An 18,734-nucleotide genomic window follows, 5' to 3' on the forward strand; every position below is an offset into this window, starting at 1 on the left:
AAACAATAACCCCCTTTTGAAAAAGACACATGCAGTTTTTCCCTCTTCCGTCTCATTTTAGACTAAGGTTTGCCTCAGAGATAAGATTCTGGGTCGATTTTTCCTTTTCCGCATCTCTTCTGTTCCCCTCCTCAGGCATGTCGTTGTAGTTGAAAACTGCTCTTAAAAAAATAATTCTACTTCTCCAAGATTCTTAGGCATTTTTTATTTCTTCCCATACCTTTGAAACTGCCTATGCTCTGATTTAGTTTCGTAATAACACATACAAAGCACTTTTGTTGGAACAAGGGAGTCAAAGGTGCTCATAATTTGACACCAGTCAGCTACTATAAATGCCTTAGAAATCAAAATACCCAATTATAACAATAATAATGCTTTCCAAAGCTGGAAAAGCTCTCTCATTTTAACCCAAATTCTATTCATTCCCTGTCTTTTGATGCTTTTCTTGTATCCAGATGTGTAAGAATGTTAGAGCTGAGACTGTTTTTTTTAAAGGTCCATAATATAGAGATGGTGCTATGTAATATATGCATGTATAAATATGTCTTTCAGCCATGAATTTCTGAAAATTTATATAAGGCACTGTAAAAGGAGGTAAGCAAAATTAAAAGAGTTTGGAGGGGCTGTTAAGACCATTAACATCAAATCCTTGTTCAGTTTAGGAATTTGAATTAAAATATCCCTGAGCTATGGCCCTTCAGCCTCTTTCTATAAACATTGAGTCAATGGAAGCCCACCACTTTTTTGGATAAATATTTTTACTAACTCTCTTACATTAGGTTTTTCCTAACTGGACATTTAAAAATTCTTACTCCTTGTTTTTGCACTATGTAGTGCTTAAGTTCCAACCAACTGTTGATCAATCTTCTTCATTCTGATCTTGATAATTGCTATCAGATCCCCTTTCATTTGTTTTCTGTTGGGAATAAACATACAGTACAGATTTCCCTCAGATACAAAACTAATTTTTTAATCTTTCGATCACTCTTGTTGCCTTTCTATTGTTTCTATGAATCTTCTTAAAATATAATATCTGCAACTGGACACTGTACTTGAGGTAGACTCTGAAGAAGGCAGATATAGTTACTTTGGGAACTGCTCCTGTTGATGCATTATGAATTGCATTTCCCTTTGGAGCTGTATCATGTTGATTCATATATAGTTTACAATTAACATTCCCAAATCATTTTCATATAATATAATAGGATATAACAGAATAGAATAGAATTTATTGTCACTTTAAATATACACTAACCATTATATATTAAAAAAGAAATTTTGTTGCATTCAGCTCTCAAAAAATATCATTATGCATATATCCACATATACATGGCAAACAAAAAAGAATCCTGTGAATTTACAAGATGGATGGCATAAGGAACAAACCTGTTACAGAAACAAAGTAGTTCTGCTATAAATACTTCAAAACCTCCTCCCAGAGGGGAGTAACAGAAACAGACCGTGAAGTGGTGTGTGGGGTCTTTAACAATGCTTTGATCTCTAAGCACATTATGCTTATAAGCAGTATCCTGAATAACAGGAAGTGAGCTTCCTATAATCTTCTCAGCTGTCCTTACCACTCTCTGTATGGAGCTTCTATCTGAGGCACTGCTACCACCAGACCAGTGATGCAGTTTGTTAAAACGCTCTCAGTTCTGCCTCTGTAAAAGTGGCCAGGACAAAAGGAGAAAGATGTGCTCTCCTCATCCAACACAAGAAATGCAAATGCTGGTTTGCCTGCTTCATTAAAGATAAAATATGAAGAGACCAAACCAGATTGTTAGTTATCTGCACCCCCAGGTACTTAATACTACTGACCACTTCCACAGCTGCAGCCTTGATACAAAGTGGAATATGACTATGCTGGCTCTTTCTAAAATCAATGTTGCTCTCGTTTGTTTTATTAATATTCAAAACCAGGTTATTTTTATAGCACCAGTCCACCACCGCCTTCACCTCCTCCCTGTAAGAATCTTTATTATCATTCCGGATAAGAGACACTTCTGCTGTGTCATCTGCATACTTCACAATATGATTTATAGTAGACTTAGCAGTCATGGGTCAAGGTGAACAGTAATGGACTCAAAACACAGCCCTGTGGGGAACCCATAGTCAAAAAGATGGAATTGGAAACTTTTCTTCCAGCTCACACAAACTGGGGCCTATCAATAAGGAAGTCAAGTATCCAGTTACATAAGGAAGTATTAAAGCCTAATAGGTCCAATTTGTTCACCAAATGCTGAGGAATGATTGTGTTGAACACCAAACTAAAATCAATAAACAGCATGAAGTAGTATGAAGTCAGTGATCATGTATGTGTGCATTTTATTTTTTTTCCTAAATGAAGAAAATTGCATTCATCTGTATTAAATTTCATTCTAGTTTGAGCTCACTTTTATAGCCTATTGTTCATTTTGAATTATGTTTCTGTAATATCAGAAAACTAACTCAGTTTTGTGTTAGTTGTAGATTCTTCTGATTCCTTAAATGAAGGTGAGGACTGGATAGGTATATAACCTGCTGTGGAAAAGAGGTGTAATATTACTTTTTCAGAAACTTCTTTTCTCAGCCATAACTCTGAACAACTGCCAGCTAAAGAAAAACATTTGTCTCTCTGATAAAGATAATGAAATATTGGAAAATGTTGGCAGAAAACTAAAGAAAGCATCTTAGAAGCTTTAGGAAGATCTTCACATGTGTTAGTAAAAGTATGGCTGCTGGAACTTCTGGTTTGCCGACATGGCCGACGCGGATGCTGGAAGGCAAGCTCCGTCTTCCATGGCTGATTTTGCATTGCTGGGGGACCCTGGAAAGGGTCTAAAGTTGCCCTGTAGGGGCGACAAGCAAGGAGGAGACCCCCGCATGATCGTGGGAGGGCGGCAGCCCTTCCACTCAATCCGGGGCAGCCCTCCAAACCGGCAGATGAAAGACCGGCCATAGAAATATGGTCCGTAGGTGAGCAGCGAAGCAGTCAAGGGATTCGGAATGTTGAGCCCTTCAGCTGAGTTTCTTTCTGTTTGGGGACCCTAAATGGTCCAGGAGCCACCCCGGAGAGGTGGCAATGAAGGAAGGTAGACCCAGGAACCTAGGAAAGATGGTGGTCTCCCTGATTGGTCCAGTAGAAGCCTTCCAGAAACCAACAGAAGAAAGGCTAGCTAACTTCATTGTCTAGCCCTAGCTGCAAACAACGGAAGTCAAAAGCTCTACTTTAAGCTGATTGTAAACAGCACATTTGAATCTGGGTAAGAATATTGACTTTCTCTATCCTACCTACTTTCCTGAAGAAGAGAACTCCCAAAAACAAAAGACCTCTGAGAGTGAGAAGGAGGGGTTTCCCCCCACCTTTCGGCTATTGGAAGCGTCAAATTTAACCTTTTAGGGAGGGAAAAGATTAGAAAGATCTGAAAAATGAACCAATGCTGACACCTACTGGTGGATGAAGATTGACTGGGGACAAATTTCTGCCTCTGACCTTCAAAGTTTTCAATAATTAATCGTTGAGAAAATTTTCACTAGTAAGAATATTTAGAATTTGGTGGGAGAAATAAACTATAATAAGTATTGTGACAGGATTTACGATAAGGCAACCAAAATGACTAATAAGAAAAGAAATATTATACTAATATGATTATTATTCTTTAGGAATATTGGAAAAACTATATACTCAATTGTTACTTATCAAAACAAGAATTGTATTAACTCAATGTTTGTAAAAAAGGATATTTTGGGGAAAGAGGAAATCAAACAAAATTAACATATGAAATACAGATGATAGAAATTAATTGTTAAAGATTGTTCTACAAATGTAACCCAGACAACACACTGTTGAGTGATTTATGCTTTGATAAAAAAATCAATAAAATATTTTTTTTTAAAAAAAGAAATATGGCCCGTCATTAGGCTACAGACAGCTGAAGTCAAACTTACCACCAGGCACCTATAAAGCAGTGCGGATGAGACTGGGTGTGATCTGAACCTCTCTTCAATCCTAACTATTTTTTCTACTTGTATAAGCTGCCCAAAGTATTTTCCCCCCTGTGGAGAGAGGGAAGGGAAATTTTATCCCACCCTCTAAAAACAGCGGCGACTGACTATCCAGGGGAGCTTAAAACGCTGAAAGAATAACCTGATTCTAACTGGATTTCTATCTTTCTAAAATTTGAGGACTAAAAGATTTCTTATCTTTATTAAAGATTTAGGTTTTTACTTATAAAAAAGTAAAATTGGAAAAAGGATTATAAAAATTTTGCACTTAAAAAAAATCTTAAACAATATGGGTGAATGAATGAATGAATCTTTATTGTCAAAGTACAACTATGTATACATTGAGATTAGCTGAGCCTCCCTTTGTGCTCCCACCCCCCAACACACAGTGACAACAAGCCCTCCATCTTACTACACCATGTGAACCAACTACACCACACACCGGCCTCCCAAGTCAATTCTGCATAAAATTCACAAAAGTTATTTCTCATTCAAAAGCCTAACAGCCCACGGATAAAAGGTGTTTTTCAGCCTGTTGGTGCGGCTGGCTATACTCCTATATCTCCTACCCGATGGTAGGAGAGTAAAGAGATACCGTCCAGGGTGTGAGTCGTCCCTGAGAATTTTCCTCACTCTTCCAAGGCAACGAGCCCTGGCGATGTCATCCAGTGGTGTCAGGGAACAGCCCACAATGTCTTGCTGTACTCACCACCCTCTGTAATACTTTCCTATCCGCGGCTGTCAGACCAGCATACCAGACCACAATACCATACAAGAGGACGCTCTCTATAGTAGACCGGTAAAAGAGGTTCATTAGCCGTTGTTCTACCCTGTTCTTCTGCAAGACCCTGTGAAAGTGAAGCCTCTGTTGGGCCTTTCTAGCCACCTGGGTTGTATTAACTTTCCAGGTCAGATCTTCACAGAGGTTGACTCCCAGAAATTTAAAGGAGGAAACTCTCTCCACACAGCCCTCCCCAATGTAAAGTGGGGCAGGTTCCTCCTTTTTCCTCCAGAAGTCTAGCACCATCTCTTTTGTCTTGCCGATGTTCAGGTGCAAGTTGTTGTTACTACACCATATGGATAGTGACATTTAAACCTGATATTACAACTTGTTATTGTCTAAGAGAGACTTGGCTTGAAGCACAGACTATAGATAAGACTTTTGTAATCTTGGCAGATGTCAGCTGTGAGAAGCCCAGCTGTGTTCTATACTCAGTGACAAAATTATTTTCACTGTCTGATTGTAAAGCTTTTAATTTAGCACACCACTAAGAGAACATGGATGAAGATCAGGAACAGATTCTTTTTATGTTGAAAGCAATTTATGAAACTATTCTTACAACATCTGATGAAATAAGCTACAGAAAAGAACAAAATGTCAGCCTAAATATACGAACCCAAACTTTGATTACAACTAAAGAATCAACTACACAGAATATAATAGATGAAGTGGAACAATCAAATAGTATTATAGAAGATTCAACTGATCAACAAATACAGTTAACAGAAAACCCAGAAAAGGCACTGACAACACTGAAAATGGAAAAGACTTTCTATATAAACCAGAAGAAACCTGAGGATCAAGAAGAAGAAGAACAGAATGAAGGGAAGATAAACATTTCAGGACAACTACGTTGAGAAGGAAATGATTGGTCCATTAGTGGGGGAAAGTGGCAAGAAGGTGACAAGCAATAGAGAGAAAGCAGAACTATTTAACTCGTTTTTTGCATCTGTCTTTACACAAAGGGAAAAAACAGTCCAACCTACCAAAACCAGTGCCATAAAAAACAGAATAGAAACACAAGTTAAGATAGGCAAAAAAATGGTAAGTGAACACCTGTCTAGTCTAGACGAGTTCAAATCACCAGGACCAGATGGATTACACCCCAAAGTTCTCAAGGAACTGGCAGACGTGATCTCAGAACCACTGAACTATATTTTTCAAAGATCCTGGAGCACTGGGGAACTACCAGAGGACTGGAAGAGAGCTGATGTAGTTCCCATCTTCAAAAAAGGGAAAAAAATAGATCCAGGAAACTACAGACCTATCAGCCTGACCTCAATACCTGGGAAGATTCTGGAAAAGATAATCAAACAACAAATCAGCAAACACCTTGATGCGAACAAAGTCATCACTAAAAGTCATCATGGGTTTGTCAAAAACAGATCATGCCAGACAAATCTTATTACATTCTTTGACCAAGTGACAAAATTAGTGGACCAGAGGAATGCTGTAGATATAATTTACTTGGACTTCAGTAAGGCATTTGATAAAGTAGATCACAACCTACTACTTGATAAGATAGAAAAATGTGGGTTAGACAGCATCACCACCAGATGGATTCGTAGCTGGCTGACAGGCCGTACTCAGTGTGTGGTCCTCAATGGAACTGCATCTACATGGAAGGAAGTGTGTAGTGGAGTGCCCCAGGGCTCTGTTCTAGGCCCAGTGCTCTTCAACATATTCATCAACGATTTGGATGAGGGGATAGATGGGGAACTCATCAAATTTGCAGATGACACCAAGCTAGCAGGAATAGCTAATACTCCAGAAGATAGGCTTAAGATACAGGAGGATCTGGACAGACTCGAACACTGGGTGCTAACAAAATGAAATTCAATGGTGAAAAAAGTAAGGTTCTACATTTAGTCAGGAAAAATCAAATGCACAGGTATAGTGTAGGTGGTACCTTGCTCAATAGTAGTAACTGTGAGAGGGATCTCGGAGTTCTAGTAGACAATCACTTCAATATGAGCCAGCAGTGTGCTGCAGCTACCAAAAAAGCCAACACAGTGCTAGGCTGCATTAACAGAGGGATAGAATCAAGATCAAGTGAAGTACTAATACCACTTTACAATGCTTTGGTAAGGCCACACCTGGAATACTGCATCCAGTTTTGGTCATCACGATGTAAAAAAGATGTCGAGACTTTAGAAAGGGTACAGAGAAGAGCAACAAAGATGATTGGGGGACTGGAGGCTAAAACATATAGGGAACGGTTGCTGGAATTGGGTATGTGTAGTTTAACGACGAGAAGGGTGAGGGGTGACATGATAGCAGTTTTCCAATATCTCAGGGGCTGCCACAAAGAAGAGGGAGTCAAGCTATTCTCCAAAGCACCTGAAAGCAGGACAAGAAGCAATGGATGGAAACTAGTCAAGGAGAGAAGCAACCTAGAACTAAGGAGAAACTTCCTGACAGTTAGAACAATTAACCAGTGGAACAACCTGCCTCCAGAAGCTGTGAATGCTCCAACACTGGAAGTTTTTAAGAAGAGACTGGACAGCCATTTGCCTGAGCAGGGGGTTGGACTAGATGACCTCCAAGGTCCCTTCCAACTTCTTCTTCTTCCTCCTCTTCTTCTTCTTCTTCTTCTTCTTCTTCTTCTTCTTCTTCTTCTTCTTCTTCTTCTTCATTATTATTATTATTATTATTATTATTATTATTATTATTATTATTATTATTATTATTATTATTATTATTATTATTTGAAAAATAGAGAGACGATTTGTTAGCCCTTCCAAAAAAATGGCAACTGGATCGCCTCTTTTATCCTGTTTTTCACACTTACAACCGTTGCAGCATCCCAATGGTCACATGATCAAATTTCTGATGCTCGGCAAATAACTCATATTTATGATGGTTGAACTGTCCCGGGGTCATGGGATCCCCTATTGTGACTTTCTGACAAGCAAAGTCAAGGGGGAAGCCATATTCACCTCACAGCTACGTTTCTAACTTAACTGCAGTGATTTGCTTAACAGTTGTGGCAGGAAAGGCCGTTCTTCTTCTTCTTCTTCTTCTTCTTCTTCTTCTTCTTCTTCTTCTTCTTCTTCTTCTTCTTCTTCTTCTTCTTCTTCTTCTTCTTCTTCTTCTTCATTATTATTATTATTATTATTATTATTATTATTATTATTATTATTATTATTATTATTATTATTATTATTATTATTATTATTATTTGAAAAATAGAGAGACGATTTGTTAGCCCTTCCAAAAAAATGGCAACTGGATCGCCTCTTTTATCTCAATATATATAATAACAGAGGGAGATCTATTTGATGACGTAAAAGCATGGATATGGAAGGCAAGTTGGCAAAGAAAGAAACCTAGAATAAGGCTGAAGAAAATTGGAGTTTTGACTTATTGGTGAGGATTAAAATAGAATATACTCAAATAGACAAGATGTGTACTATGAATACTAGATTTTGTTATGAACTGGGATAAAGAAAACTGGTCATTTAAAACTTGGAAGTATAATATTAAAAGTTAAATGTGAATATTGATTTGTTTATAAAGGTTGAATGTAAAAGTAATTAAGATATATACAAGCTAAAATCTATTGATAAATGTAAAACATGTTTTTACTTAGCTGATATAATAAGAACTGTACTAGCTTAAATATGAGATAATAGACATTAAGAGAAAAAGAGAGGAAGTATTTGATGTTGAAATGAGAAATTTTGGTTACTAAATTTAAGACATTTGGAAATTAATAGAAAATAAGAATGTTATACTGAATTATTAATTAGATGATGTAAGATGGTGAGAAATAGAATATATTCAAATAGATAAGACGTGTATCCTGAATATTAGATTTTGTGATGAATTGTGATAAAGGGAACTTTGGTTACTTAAAACTTGGAAATTATAAATATTAAATGTTAAATTTAAATATTAATGGGAAACTAAAAATTGGGAAAAACTAATTAGAACATTGATTGTCTATAAAGACTGAATGTTAAAATAACCAGGATATGTATAAGCTAAATGTAAGAATGTTATTTTTATTTAATTGATTTAATAAGAATTGTATTACCGTATATACTTGAGTATAAGCCGACTCGAGTATAAGCCGAGACCCCCAATTTCACCCCCAAAAACTGGAAAAAGTTGTTGACTCGAGTATAAGCCGATCCGCCGTTCTGCAAGCCTCTGCCGCCAGCAGAGGCTCGATCCGCCATTTTGCAAGCCTGAATACACAGGAATACCCTGTGTGGCTGCGGCTCTCGGGGAAGCCCTGGCTGTCCGCTTCCTCGCTCCACGCTGCCATTCGGGGCCCGCGCGTTCCCCGGGCAAATCGCGGCGCCCAGCAGGCGAGGAAACACGCCCGCTCCAGTCGCCCACCCTTCCCTCATGAGACGCGAAGCAAGTGACCGCCCGGAGCTTACCGAGGACTTGCTTCGGTGCTTCCAGGATCGCGCGCACCTCTCCCAAGCCGCCGCCGTCCGGAGACCTGCCGAAGTTTGGGGAGGTTTGGGGAGGTGCGCGCGCACCTCCCCAAACCTCCCCAAACGTCGGCAGGTCTCCGTTCCTCTGCGCCCTGCCTGCCTGCTTCTTTCCGCAGCGGAAAGAAGCAGGCAGGCAGGGCGCAGAGGAACGGAGACCCGGCGACGTTTGGGGAGGCGCCCAAACCTCCCCAAACGTCGGCAGGTCTCCGTTCCTCCGCGCCCTGCCTGCTTCTTTCCGCTGTGGAAAGAAGCAGGCAGGCAGGGCGCAGAGGAACGGAGACCCGGCGACGTTTGGGGAGGTTTGGGGAGGCGCCCAAACCTCCCCAAACGTCGGCAGGTCTCCGTTCCTCCGCGCCCTGCCTGCCTGCTTCTTTCCGCTGTGGAAAGAAGCAGGCAGGCAGGGTGCAGAGGAACGGAGACCCGGCGACGTTTGGGGAGGTTTGGGGAGGTGCGCGCGCACCTCCCCAAACTTCGGCAGGTCTCCGGACGGCGGTGGCTTGGGAGAGGTGCGTGCGATCCCGGAAGCACCAAAGCCTCGGCCGCGCACAAGTCCTCGGTAAGTTTTTTTTGTTGACTGGAGTATAAGCCGAAGTGGAATTTTTCAGCCCAAAAATGGGGCTGAAAAATTCGGCTTATACTCAAGTATATACGGTAGTTTAAACATGAGACAGTAAATACTAAGGGGAAAAGAGAGGAAATATTTAATGTGGTAGTTTGATGACTTGTACTAAAGATACTTGTATGTCATTGAATTATCGAATAACCCAGCCGCCATGTTGCTTTTTAAATACTTAAATGTAAAATTAGAAAATCAATAAAATATTTTTAAAGAAGTATGGTTTCTGGACTTGGAAGGAATTAGGACAGAGTTGGGACGATATCTGTTTATATGAATGAATTAATGATCCTGAACTCAATTTGAGACAAACATTTTTCTGCTTGGGTTATATTTCTCTGCAGCCTGAGTTCAATTTGAATATCACAGGTATAGCTTCAGATGTTCATCTGGGTCGCAGATTGCCTGTATATTATTATTATGATTTAAATGTCATGGTTCCGACTAGTGACACAGATCAAAGAACATTGCATGATTGTTTATTCTAAAAAAGTCTATAATAATGAGAACGAAGCATTGGCACTCATGGATGGATGCCAGAATTTGAATTCTCCTCCCCTTGACACATCATATCATACAGAATTCCCTCCCTTAATTACACGTCATGAATCACATTCACCAATTAGTTTAACACACAAAGTTTCACTACCCTTCTGAAGTGCGCTATCCCTTATCTTCTCAAAACATCCGGGTTAAATTCCTCCCGCACTTTAGTGATTCAAAGCCAAACAGTTAAAGCAAAAGGCTGCCTCTTATATTGTCAGTGCAAAAACATGTCAATGTTTGCAGCACTGACATCCTGCCCCCCCTTACAAAAAGGACAGATCCTGTAATGTAAACAAAATACAAGTTAGGAGCTGGCTTTTGGTTTGTTGGGGTGTTTCTTATAAAACTTTTTGATAAGTCTGTCATCTTTCACATCGCTAGATTTCACCCAAATGGCTTCAGACAATGGGTATCCCTTCCGTTGTACTAGGTACTGCAATTTTCCCGTAAAGATTCTAGAGTCAAGAATACATTTCACTTCATAATGCGTCTGACCTGCTACTGCAAGGGTCTGGGTGCCTTCTTAGTGGGAGGTCTTAGTGGAGGCCTGAAAAGGTTTCAGTAAGCTACAATGGAAAACTGGGTGAGTTTTTCCCAAAAGCCTGGGGAGTTTCAATTTTACTGCGACCGGGTTGATGATTCTCACAATGGGGAAAGGCCCCAAGAATTTCGGTCCTAATTTCTTGCTGGGTAATTTGAGGCGTAAATATAAGTCTCAGAAGTCTTTTTTAACACCGTTTTTGTGTTTCTCCAAACCTCTTCCCACCCCCTCACCCATTGATCAAGTGTCTGGGAAGCGGAGGGCACCTGAGGTAGTCAGGCATTGGGCTGAACTCTTTTCCTGTGGCTACTCTGCAAGGCATGTAGCCAGTGCTGCTGTGAGCAGAATTATTGTAGGCCACCTTGGCGAAAGGGAGGACGTCAGTGCAGTTTGTCTGTTGGTAGGAAACATAGCATCTGAGATATTGCTCCACCATTTTGTTAGCGGATTTTGCAGCCCCATTGGTAGCTAGATGAAAAGCAGATGATAAGCCTTGAGATGATCCAATTAATTTAAGGAAATTCCTCCAAAATTTCGCTGTGAACTGCACTCATCTATCTGAAAGTATTTGCTTAGGGGCGCCATGCAGTCGGTAGATATGTTTCAGGAACAATTTAGTTAGTCGTTGTGCAGATAGGAGTCCTATACAGGAGATAAAATGAGCCTGCTTCAAAAACAGGTCTATCACAGTCCAGATGACAGTATTTCCTCTACTTTTGGGTAGGTTTACAATAAAGTCCATAGCTATTTCTTCCCATGATTGAGAAGGGTCTGCCACCCTGCAGTAACCCAGGGGTTTTCCCTGGAATTCTTTTCATGGTGGCACATACAGTACAACTCCTGACATAGTTTTCTACATCTCGTTTTAACCCTGGCCACCAAAATTGCTGGCGGATGAGGCGTAGAGTTTTTAAATATCCAAAGTGTCCAGCCTGTTTTACATCATGGCTGTGTTTGAGAGCATTGAGACAGAGGGCTTCAGGTAGATACAATTTCCCCTTGTATGCCAAACCATCCCTGCATGTTAGGGAGGTTTGATTATCTTTGAACCATTGATCGGTGAGGAGCTCTCGTTTTATCTTCTTCTCTCCCGGGTCATCAGGATTAGGGATTCTGCGAGGTGTGAGTTGTGCCGCAGGTTGTGAACTGGAGATAATTGCCTTGTAGACCTCTTCGTGTTCGCTTTTGTACTGTGGTAATCGGGATAGCGCATCAGCTAGGAAGTGTTTTCTTCCTGGTATATACTTTAGAGTAAAATTAAAACGGTTAAAGTACTGTGCCCATCGCACTTGCTTTTGGGGACAATTTGCGGGGAGTTTTTAGTGCCTCTAAATTTTTGTGATCTGTCCATACTTCAAAAGGCACCTTGCTCCCTTCTAAATAGTGTCACCAGTTTAATAGTCCCCACCTAATTGCGAAGGCCTCCTTCTCCCAGACTGTCCATCTCCTCTCGCTTTCAGTGAATTTCTTAGAGGTGTAGGCACAAGGTTGCAGGACCCCACTTTTATTCTTTTGCAGTAACACAGCTTCGACTGCCACGTTGCTAGCATTTGCTTGAATTACGAAGGGCTCCCCTGGGCAGGGGTGCTTTACAACCAGTTCAGCCGCAAATAGTCTTTTTAAATTCTCAAAAGCTTTTTGACAACTCATAGTCCATGCTAGTGGTTGGTCAGGTTGCGGTTTTCCCCCTCCCTTGCCTGTTTTGAGTAGTTCTGTAAGGGGTAGAGCAACCTCGGCAAAAGAGGGAATGAATTGACGGTAGAAGTTGGCAAACCCTAGGAAGCTCTGGAGCTGTTTGCGAGTCTTTGGGGGCTGCCATTCTATTATAGTTTTCACTTTGGCTGGGTCCATTTCGATGCCCTCATCGGAAATTCTATAGCCAAGATAATCTAATCGGGTTTGGTGAAATTCACATTTCGACAATTTGACATAAAGTTTGGCATTCAATAGTTTCTTTAACACTTCTCTTACCAGTCTCATGTGGTCAGTCATATTCGTACTGTATATCAGAATGTCATCAAGATACACCAGAACCCCTTTGTATAAATGATCATGTAGGACCTCATTAATCAACTGCATAAATACGGCATGGGCCCCCTGCAGTGCAAATGGCATGACTTCCCAAGGGGCAGTTGGAGGCCGTTTTCCACTCATCCCCCTCCTTTATTCTCACCTGGTAATATGCTTCTGTCAGGTCTAACTTAGTGAAGACACTCCCCTTTGCCAGGTGGGTTAGTAAGTCTTTCAGGAGGGGGAGAGGGTATTTATTTTCCACACTCACAGCGTTAAGGCCCTTATAATCTAAGCAGAGATGTAGAGACCCATCTTTTTTTTTCTTTGAACAACACAGTGGCTCCTACAGTAGACTTGGCCCATTCAATGAATGGCAGTCCGGCTCAGGAGGGGAGTGAAAGGGACCAAGGAATGGCTTGGATAGGGGGGAAGGGCTGAAGGAAGCAGGTGTGGGGCTCGGCAGCTCCACCCCCTCTCCCATCTGTCTTGCCTTGTGGTGGCAGCGGTGCGATGTGCCGCACAGCCTCCTGCCCCGTTGCGGCAGCCAGGTGGGGTGGAGTGGGCGGAGTCTTAATTAGGGCTTATTTTTGGAGTAGGGATTATATTAGGCCCACCCCCACAAATCAGGGTAGGTTTTTTTTTCCGGGGTGAAGTTTATTTTCATGGAAGCACGGTACTACTAATACATAGATTTTGATTCTGTGCCTCTGTTTATGCAACCAAGGATTCTATTAGCTTTTTTGGCTGCTGCTGCACATTGCTAGCTCATATTTAAGTGGTTGTCCACTAGGACTTCATGGTCCCTCTCACAGTTAGTCACAGTTTTTGAGCCAGGTTTTGCCTAACCTGTACTTGTATGTTTGGTTTTTCCTGCCTAAGTGTAAAACCTTGCTTTTCTCCACATTAAATTTCATGTTGTTGGATAGGGCCCATTATTCCAAGTTTGTCAAGATCTTTTTGGATCCTGAGCTTGTCTTCTGGGGTGTTTTGTGGATTTCTGTAGAGATGTAATGATCTTTTATATATAATGCAACTCCACCTCCTCTTTTGTTAGGTCTGTTTCTTTTGAATAGTTTGTATCCTTCCATCAGTACATTCCAGTCATGAGTTTCATCCCACCAAGTTTCAGTAATGGCAACTGTGTCATATCTGCCTTCATGTACTAATACTTTAAGTTCACCCTGTTTGTTCCCTAAACTTTAAGTGTTAGTATATATCCATTATGGGTCTTGGTTATGTTTCTTATATTTGCTACTTTGTAACTGGGTTTTCCATCCTTTCCATCATTCTCTACTTAATTGTGTTTTCCCTTTTTTTTCTTTCTCTTTTGAAAGGTGTCAACTGCAAAAATGGATTTCTCTTGCCTCCCAAAACTTTAAACCTACTGGAGACCACTAGCTTGCAGTCTCCTCACAAGGAGCATTGTATTTTCCAGATTTGGAAAATACAATGGAAGGCATTTCAAAGTGGAAAAAGTTGAAACTGTCATGTTTGGAAGAATCACAGCAGTAAAACGTTTTGCAAGGCCCAAATTTTTGATCCAAATGATCCCTAAAAATAATTGAGAAAAAGACATTAAATGATTGGTTTTATATGGTTTAATAAAAGATCCAAAATAGGGTTTAAGATTTTAGAAGACTCAAAAGAACAGTGTGGACTAACAATATCCAAATGTAAGTTATGTAACTAAACTACTTGATTAACTTGGATAACAGATTGGATTATAAAAAAATATTGTTGGATTGCTTCTATGGAAGAAGGAAGACTTCCAGATAGGTTGTACAAATCTTTGGCCTGAAGTATGCAGAAAAATGCAATATATAACAGACTATTCAATAAGTATTGTTTTGAAAGTACAGAATAAGCATAGAAAAGGACCTGTACAATCCTCAGTTAATGATGGCTGCTGAATGTGGTGTGATCATGTAAAATTGTGCTTTATGCCTGTGTCACTTAGCAATAGAAATTCCAGTCCCAATTGCCTTTGTTAAGTCTATCTGTAAATTAAAGCTTTCTTCCAAGAGAACATTGTTAAACCTCATTAATTACCTAAGATAATAGTTTGATCGCAATTTCTTAGAAAGTCTTATATGATATTGTAGAAAATCCATCAGGTTCTACAAATTTCTCCAGTTTCAGTGTTTATATTGTTTCTTTTATTTCCTTTTTGATATTATCACTGGTTTGTAAAGAGCTTCATTTTTTTCTGTGAATTTATAAACTGCCTTGTATTTTCATACTGTTCTAAATTTAATATTTACTACATAATCTGGAATAATAAGAAATTGATTTATTTTCTATTGTTGAAACATATCTGTTGCCATCCCAATTAGTTATAAGAATTTTGTCTTGTTCCTTTCCTAATTGATAATCAGCAGTTTATCTAATTTATTGCCTTTTTCAAAATATTTTTGTTTGGCAAAGTTCAGTTTATTATAAGTGTCATTTACTTCTATTAATATGTGTATAGATAGCTTTAATCTTTTGTTCTAAAACAAATTTCAGTTCTAGCTTCAGTTCAATGATTAAGTTGTTGGTTTATTTTGTATAGTTTTCTATTTGAGGCTATTGAAATAGTCTCCTTATAAATGCTTTATTTAAATTCCATACTGTAAATAACCATCAGAAGTTGAATTGGTTTAGACATTCTTTAATCTGTATTGATCCTTCAGTTTAATATTCTCTTTTAGCAATAATAATAAACAATCCACCACTTGAAGATTCCTCTGTGTAAGCTTACAGTTATTGGATTATGATCAACATAGGTAAGAGATCCAATTTCCATATTTACATGTTTGGTTAGGAATGAACTAGAACATATCACTCTTTGAACAACTTCTAGGAATGGAAGAATAATTATATTTCTTTTCTGAAGGGTACTTGTGGCTCTCTCTATCTGAGAGGGACAATAATGATACTGTATGTAATCTATAACAGTTTTGGACATTTACCAGATACATTTTTTCATAATCCAGAAATGTCTAAGTTCAAAGAACATTCCAAAAACTAGAACATCTTTTTCTGCAAATTCAAGAAGTGATTGATTTTTTCCCCATAAAATTTTATTTTTCATTTGGACCATAAATTGAGGCAATTGGTGTTTTCCCTTGTTCAATCATTAATTGCTTCTAACTCAACATGCAGGACCTGGAATAAAATGACAGAGACCCAAAGGACCAGTTCTAGGAGGTTCTTATTGATAAATTATAAATTAGCTCAAAATATCTTTCCAAATTGTAATCTCCCATACAATTCTTCTACAGTGTTTATGGGTATTTGGAATATAGGTTTCATGCTATGTCATACTGCATCTGGAGTGAATCAGAACCCATCAATACTATCCAAAGTTCTGGCACAATAACTTTTCTTCTAGAAGTGCCAATAAAAGGTGGTGGGGGGAGAGAATCTCCTTATTGGTTACCTGAGGAAAAGTCATGTTGGAAACAAAAAGGTCAGTACTTGTTTCATGGAGATGGAAGCCATTTTGTAAATAGGTTTTCTAGCAAATAACATGTTATTTTGAAATTCATTACAGCCCAGATTTAATAGTTTTGGTCATCTTTCAGGTTCAGGGACATCTGTGTGAGATGTCCATGATAGATAAAGGGATAACCGTTAACTTCATGAACCTGCCCTTGTTGAGGTTACAACATCTAAATGTATTCTTTTGATGCATAGTCCACAAAACTGTCAACTAATGGGAGGCATGATGGTGTGAAGTTAAAACCAACTTTATAGAGCATCAACATATGAAATTGGAGAGGAGCAAGCAATTTGTCGGAACATTTCAAAAATACAAATAATAATAGCCTAAGAGAAAGCAACAAGAATAAAAGCAAGCTGTAAAAGTTCTCTTCAGAATCTAAATCTAAAAGCTCTGAACTTAAAATAGTTGAACTGCTATTGCAAAAGGGGGGAAAAAGTTATATGTGTTATCACCTAAAAAAATATATAAAGCCAGTTTACATATTTACAGTGGTTAAGGCATCAGGCTAAAAACCAGGAAACCATGAGTTCTAGGCCCACTTGCGGTACAAAGTCAGCTGGGTGAACTTGGATCAGTCATTCCCCCTCAGCACAGGAAGGAGGCAGTGGCAACGCACTTAAGAAATCTTGCTAAGGGACTTGTCCAGGCAGTAGCCAGGAGTCAACAGTGATGAAGTGCACACACACCCCAAGTTCTAATAGCACAGAGTACTTGTAGCTCAGGGTTGAATTGTGGAGCCCTTGATGATATAGAGCAGGGCTTTTCAACCTTTTCACCCATTGTACCACTTTTAGGATATGGCAACATCCAAATACCACCAGTCGCCTAGCAAGGTGTCAAAAACTTGACCAAAAAAAGAGGAAAAAAGTGATGAAGTACAGGTAGTCCTCGACTTAAAACAGTTTGCTTGGTGACTGTTCGAAGTTACAATGGCACTGAAAAAAGTGCCCCCCAAGCCACAGCCGAGCAAGACACCTGCCTGCCTGGTGGTGCTCTTCCTCCTGTCCGAGGTTTTCATTGTTAACATTTCTGTTGAGGATTGGCAGCAGGGGTGGGGTGGAGGGTGTTTGGTTTTTATTCCCCCTATGCTGGGTGGTTGCAGCAGGTTTTGGTCACTTCACATGACCCTGGGACACTGTGACCATCATAAATATGAATCAGTTGCCAAGCATCTGAATGTAAATCACAAAACCATGGAGATGCTGCAACATTCCAGCTGATCGGCACTTCTTCTGGGCTCAGAAGTGCCAGGATCAGCGCCGAGCTCCAGCTGGAGCCCTGACAGCCGCAAAGAAGCGCTGATACTGGTGCTTTCGCTGAGCCCTGACAGCCATGCAATTCCAACCATCTCTCGCTCAGGCTTGTGTGGTGCTGCCACCGGTTCAGCTCATTCCCCTCCCCCGCTACTACTTTTCTAGGATGGTCGTGTACCACCTGCCACGTGCCAATGTACCACAGGTGGTACCTGTACCACTGTTTGAAAAGCCCTGATATAGAGTAGAAAAATGTTGATATATTGGTATAGAGAAGAATTAATGAATGTAATGGAGGAGAGTATTATAACAATTAAACAGGAGAATTATAGTTTTGCTATGGTAAATACTTCCCAAAAGCCTTCATAAAATAGGAGATAATAACCCCTAGGCTTATGCATAGATTTTAATTTGCTGTTTTGATATTGTCCAGTAACAGCCTCAGCAGTAATTTCAACTTACATTCAATCATTAATTGCATATAACAAAATTTATGAATTTAAAATTCTTGTGGAGAAGAGCACTGTAAATTACAAGAAAAAACAAATACAGCTTGAAAAACAAAAGTACTTTAAGGAGTGGGGGATTTAACATTACAGGATTCTGGAACAAGCAAAACAGCAGTAATATTAACTGAGAAATATTATTCTCTGCATCTTTTCCAAATATGAAAGCTTATATCCCAAACCTTTGAACAAGTAGATAATTTGTGTGTGGTGTTGCTAAATCGTGTGATGCTACAGGTTGCTCTGAGTCAGGGCAGATGGCACAACAGATGATTAATAGTTTATTCTCTCACTGAACTTCTGCAGTGCCAAGTCCATTCCAGTGACTCGAAAGAAATTTTAATGGCTGACCAGATGAAATGGATTTAACAGAATTTATTATTTTTTACATAATTTGTTAAAATTATGAACTACTCACAGTCATCAAAACCGTCAACAGGACTTTTCTTTTACCAGATTGGAGATACACACTATTGATCATATAAGCATGCACCAAAGAGGCAGATGCCTGACAAAAAAGCAGCAGCTATATTAGTATAAACACGGGAGTGCAGCT

At 39.6% G+C, this 18,734-nt stretch overlaps 1 protein-coding gene across 2 annotated transcripts in view; it reads left to right on the forward strand.

Annotated features, from left to right (window-relative positions):
* Positions 1-18,734, forward strand: part of LRWD1 (leucine rich repeats and WD repeat domain containing 1) — a 57,208-nt gene that overhangs the window by 617 nt on the left and 37,857 nt on the right. The window contains exons 2-3 of one of the 2 annotated variants that reach the window (XM_081313474.1): positions 553-594; positions 15,623-15,697. The exons of the other annotated variant lie outside the window; for it this stretch is intronic. The gene's annotated coding sequence lies outside the window, so the exon portion shown is untranslated. The remainder of the gene's footprint in view (positions 1-552; positions 595-15,622; positions 15,698-18,734) is intronic. 2 annotated transcript variants of the gene reach the window in all.

The sequence above is a fragment of the Vipera berus genome, assembly GCF_964194415.1.
Source record: "Vipera berus genome assembly, chromosome: 1".
In the NCBI taxonomy this organism is placed as follows: domain Eukaryota; kingdom Metazoa; phylum Chordata; class Lepidosauria; order Squamata; family Viperidae; genus Vipera; species Vipera berus.